The sequence below is a fragment of the Pinus tabuliformis genome, chromosome 9 (genome assembly GCF_031772625.1).
Source record: "Pinus tabuliformis cultivar Carrire ecotype Pingquan chromosome 9, CPIR1, whole genome shotgun sequence".
In the NCBI taxonomy this organism is placed as follows: Eukaryota; Viridiplantae; Streptophyta; class Pinopsida; order Pinales; family Pinaceae; genus Pinus; species Pinus tabuliformis.
Window position 1 is genome coordinate 1899453864 of NC_142307.1, and position 6228 is coordinate 1899460091.

Consider the following 6228-nt stretch of genomic DNA (forward strand, 5'->3'; position numbering starts at 1 on the left):
ATACCCAAGTGCGTTTAGAGAAATCATCAATGAAAGTTAAGAAATACTTGTAGCTAGAGAATGAAACAACTGGAAGTGGACCACATAAATCACTATGTACAAGTTGTAAAGGGGTTGAGGCGTGCCAAGAGGCACATTTTTCAAAGCTATCCCGATGATTTTTTCCGAGTACACATCCAAAACAAACACCATCACTGCAAGATACCATTGGAAGACCTATCACCATATTTTAATTACATAGATTCTGAAGGGAGCGATAGTTTAAGTGACCAAATCACTCATGCCAAAGTTTTCTCACTTCATCATTATGAGCAACAAATACCGAGGGAAGATTCGATGACCCAAATTTGTTAAACGTATACAACCTTGTAGAATCATCAACAATGCCAGTAAATTTGTTTAGGATCTCTTAGGTCCTTAATTACAACATCGTGAGGTGAAAATTCAACGATTTTACCTTCACCTCAATGAGTTATCTTATATACAGATAGAAGGTTGCAGGATAAGGTTGGAATACATAATACATCATTAAATTGACCATTGTCTATATGAACAGTTCCAATCCCTACAACACTAAGAGATATATCATCACCAACATATATATTTTTGGTGTTACAATCATTTAAAGAAGAAAACATGGCTTTGTTTTCGACCATGTGATAAGAAGCTCCAGAATCAATGAGCCACTCATGAGAATGAGAAGAAGAAGATACGTTTAGTGCATATCTAGATTGAGATGCTTAACAAACACATGCATAAAGTGTTATTCCTAAAGATGAAGTTGAAGTTGAAGAGTGTTCCAAATGGATGTTATGCTTCTTCATTGCTTCTTCCAAGGCTTCCATCTTATTAAAGCATTTGGATTCTAAGTGGCCATCTCGATTAAAAAAGTGGCAATGTCTATCTGTCTTCTTCCCTTTGCTTTTATTTTCCTTATCATTTTGTTGAAATGATTTTTCATTTTGAGACTGAAATTGCTTAGGACCCTTGTTTGGTTTAGGACCATTATTTCTAGGATACAACTTCTTAAGATTCTTTGAATTTGGCTGCTATTGGGTGGCTAAGGATTTCTTAAAAGAGTTCCCAAGATTAGGAAGACCCAAACGTAAGAGTTTTTCTTGTTCTCTTACTAAAGAATCACAAAAGGCATCGAAGGAAGGGGACTTGTAGTCTTGTCCTTCATAAATGAAGGCTTTTCTTGTAGAATGGAAGTTGGAAAAAAACACTGAGTAGGTTGGTACCAACTTAGTAAGAATGGAATAGATAAGGCTACCATCTCCTTTCTTAACCTTAACACCTTCCAAGAGAAGTCTAAGGGTCTTGAACTTGGACAAAAAATCTTCAATGGAAGAAAAATTATTGCGGTCCAACGTAAGCAACTCATTTTCAAGTTGATGGGCTCTAATTTCATTTTTAATTTCAAAAACTTTAGTGAGTTGTTTCATTGCTTCATTATAGGTATCATGTTCTGCGATATGGAATCTAAGGTCTGGAGAAATAGACATCCCTATCAACCCACATGCTTGATCTTGCCTATTTTCCCATTTGGTTGCGTTATCTTCATCTTTAGGTTTGGTTTCTTGGCCTCAGGCTATTCTGTAAAGACGTTTACTTCTAAGTGAATCCACAATGTAGGACCACCCTTGGAAGTAGTTGGCGCTATCAAGAATAAATTGGCATGGACTTTCCATTTTAATAGAAACTAAAATTTCAGATGCTAAAAATAAGTGCTCCAATGGAAATATCTCGAAGAAATAGGCTGATTAATAAAAAATGGCTCTGAAAATAGCTTCCAGATGAAAAAGTTATGGCTTTTTGAATAAAAGTTGTTGAAGATGCCGACAAAGTTAGCTTGAAGTTAGCTTTAGCCAGAAACTAAATATTTTACTCAATGTCTCTGATTTTCCAAGATCACACTAGGGCGTGGCGGAAAAGAGCGTACGCATGAGAAAAATCCTTCCCTTTTGTTTCTGATTTTCCCATATCGCACAAAGTCGCAGGGTAAAGAGAATACACAGAAATGAAAGGTATAGATCCGGTAATAAAAAAATAGAGAGTTAAATAAACCGAAAGAAATAGAGAAAAATAACTAACAACTGCAAATAAACACTTTACACCTCTAGATCTTAAAAATGATGTAGCTAGGGCTACCGAAAACCTTTTCGCGTCAAATGAAAGGGGTTCCTCACTAGAATAGATTCTCCTAACACAATAGAGCAATCCTCTCCACTCGAAAGCAGTAAGAAATAATAGATCTAGGAAACGACGGTCAGATGCAGTTCTACTGGCTTCAGATTTGGATCACGAACAGATGTGGCCCTCAAATAGCTCTGATACCATGTACGAATTTACAGGGTAAGTTCCTCAGACAGAACACCAAAGGGCACTACTCACAAAACGATCACAGATTAATACACCAGTATTCTTGACATGGTTAAAACCCTCAAAGAAGGAAACAGTCCACGCCCTAAGGCAACACTGCCACTTCAGGCAATTTATTAATAAAAGAATGAAAATTTACATAAGCTTCTCTCATGAACGGTTACCCTAGAAATGACCCTCCATGCTCTTTAAATAGAGATCATGGACCAATCGGGTGTTAAGCCACGGAACAAGTGTCAGTATTACTGAGGAGAGAATGAACCGTTGGATCACTACATATTGTGACAGTGAGATTGTAAGTTACAAAAGTACATAATAAAGAAAAACACTTTACCTAACTCTACACTAGACCAAGTTATACTTAACTATTTCCTATGTGTCGGAATATCCTAACATCTTCATCTCCTATGGGTTAGGTTTTTGGATGTTTATGGTTTTCCATTATTTCTTAATAATAAATAGGCCTTTGAGCCTCATTGTAACACAATTCAGAGGCATGTAGCCACCACATCTCTTCTCAGAGATAAGCTACCATCGCTCAAGCTATTTTATTTCCATTCTATATGTAAGCATATTTTAGTTCTTTGATATTAATGAAATGAGGATTTATTTCTACTGCATATTTGTGTTTTTGTTTATATTTGTATTATGTTTCATTCTTTCATAAGTTCAGATCAATAAGCTCGTTAACACATGGTAAAATTCAACAAAAAAAATATTTGTATTTTAGTACAGGATACTAAGGGTTTTTCTAAGGATACATCATACTTGTAACTATATAAATAACTTGCAGAACCACTTATTCTAATCATTTAACCAATCTAACCTACAACAAATCAAGCATGAATATTGAGTGCAAAAATAGGAAATGCAAGAACAAGGGATTCAAGTGAACAAGACATTCAAAGATGATAAAGAAATTATACAATAGGGATCTGAGGCTCCTAGGATGGCTAATCCCAAGGACTCTCAGAGTCATATGAAGGAAACCAAGCCTTAGAAGCTAAAAATGACACAAGACTTCATTATTAGATTCAAACCAAGTACATCCCTAATAGAAATGAAAGTAAAACTTCTAAACAACAAGTTTTGTTCATAAGGAAACTAAAAGATGCATGTCCCTAGAGGGTAATTCGAATTGGTACTGATACAAACTTATGGTGAAGCATCCTCCTTGAAAGGAGGTGTTGGCTTAAGGGGGCTTAACCCAGGTTTAGAGTTGTTCGTGCCAACCAACAAAACCTTAACTATTGGCGCTTTCGGAAACAACCTACATAGTGCAGGCTGCAGTCTCACTCGAAGCAGTATCGGGGGATACTAGAACCAGATTTCTAAACCCAAAGACAGTGTGATAAGTGATCTTAAGCCCTTGTCGCTCAGATCTACCTTCACACAGATCGATATGCTTCTATGACCCACCAATGTCTCTCTAAGGAAATGGCTTCTAGACCTTCACGAAGATCTGTGACCAAACTTTATAGGCCCTAAAGAAGGAAATTGTTGAATTTCATGCACTATTTAATAACCCTAGATATACCTTCACATGGATTTATCCAACTCATCATAAATCATAACATAATTAACCCTTATCTTCACAAAACCAGATAATTACTTAGTTTATGCATAAATAAATTAAAGATTCAGTAGGTTTACACATAATTTACACATTATTCCACAGAAGCATATCATTGAGTGATAAAGCATAACATGAATAGAATTAAAAAGGATACGCAATTGCAAGGTATTTCTCCCAAAATTAGTTCCTTATTAAGATCAATGTTCAATTACAAACGTCTTCCACCATACAAACTTAGTTGCAGGGGTCTGCACACTCACTGCGGACTTACCAAGGTCTCATGTGCACTCAACAGCAAGAACCTTCTCCTTTCGCCTAAGTATAGGAAACAGAGATTTCTTGCCTTAGCATTTGCCCAAAACAATTTCTATCTTGACTTAGTTACTCCTTAGACTCTCTATGACTAAATTATATATATATATATATATATATATATATATATATATATATATATATATATATATATATATATATATATATATATATATATATATATATATATATATACATACATACATACATATATATATACATATATATATATATATATATATATATATCTATATATCTATATATCTATATATATATATATACATATGCATATGCATATGCATATGCATATGCATATACATATACATATACATATACATATACATATACATATACATATACATATACATATATATATTCCTATACATTACCATGGTTCGCGGGGCATAGGTAAGTCTAAAAAATAGGCCTATCACTTACCTAAGCAAGGGGCTAAAGCCCCCCTAACTCCTACTTAACTGCGTGCTCTGTTTCCACATTTCACGGAGACTTTACATTCTTTACAAAATCTGTTACAAAAATAGGTTAACTAACCTAAAATTGACCCTTGGGACCCTATCCCAATAGTAGGTAGTTTTCCCCTCCAAAATCCCTCAAAATGTGGATCTAGTTCCCAATAATAAGCATCTTCATTAAATACTGAATTTTGGCTTCTCTTTTAATAGGGAACACATCCCTTGATTTTCTCAATTAGTGGAGTTCTAGAATCTATCAATGATTTCATGATATTTTGTTTATTTATTGGTTCATCTTGTGGTATCGAGCAAGTCCCTAGATTATCTCATCTTCCAAATCTTCAGAATCTGCCAATTATTCTCACAATATTCTACAAAATGTAAATAATATTAGGCACATAATATGAAATTATCTATAAAGCTTCCTAAGAATTTATTAAAGCTAAGAATACATTATTAAGTGCAGAATGAGGAAATTAATATCACCTTTATGTGCCTAGGAAAGGTTAGATGGGCCTTAATTTGTATCTAATTTTGAGGCCCATCAATAGCTTTCTCAAAGGATTGAATACCAACTATTAGTTGAAACTGTAGGTTTTAGCCGTATATATAAATTACCTACAAATGAATCCTTAAAACATAAAATATATAATGGAGAGAACATAAAATAAATATACATAAGGATTTTCCCCTGAATCCCAAAACTGGTACTACCAAATTTACCCAATTTATTTTTCATTATATTCCTTTCAATGTTACAATACATATATATATACATGTCGAAGCATTCATAAACCCCAATCCATGAACCATGGATTAGAACATAATTGTAGTTCCCTTTGATCAGATCTACAAAATGCCATGGGCAAAAAACCATCATGCCCAAAACCATGTGCAAAATGCATGCAAAGAACCATGGGTAAGTTCGCCTACCGTATTTGGCTCTTCCCCCCATCCTTTGGTATGCCCAACTATTATTGAAGCTAGTCGTGGAAATAATATAACACACACCCAACAGAAACATGGACTCCTGAGACCCTCCCATCTCCACCCACCAGCCAAATGAATAGGGAATCTAGAGGCCTGTAGCCTCCACCCTTCAACTTTACAACAACTAATAAACTCCATGGGATCCACACACTTCCACACCGCCCTAAAACATGTAGCACAATGGTTCCACCCACTAGGAAGAATATGTAACTCACTACAATAACTATATAGACAAGCAAAGGGACTCCAGAACTTCCCTTACTAGGAATCCAAGGGATAAATCTCTACCCTAGAATCATAAGGGACTCTAGATAAGACCATCTCCACTCTTCAACCCCTAGGGAATCTTGAGATTTACTCTCACCTGAAGATAGTTCCTCCCATACTCTTGTTTCTCAACTGAAATATATGTTTCTTCTTAATGTTGTAAAAGTCGGTAACCTCTCCACATTACTGCAAACTATCTTCGAAAATATCTCTCAACCTGCATAGAAC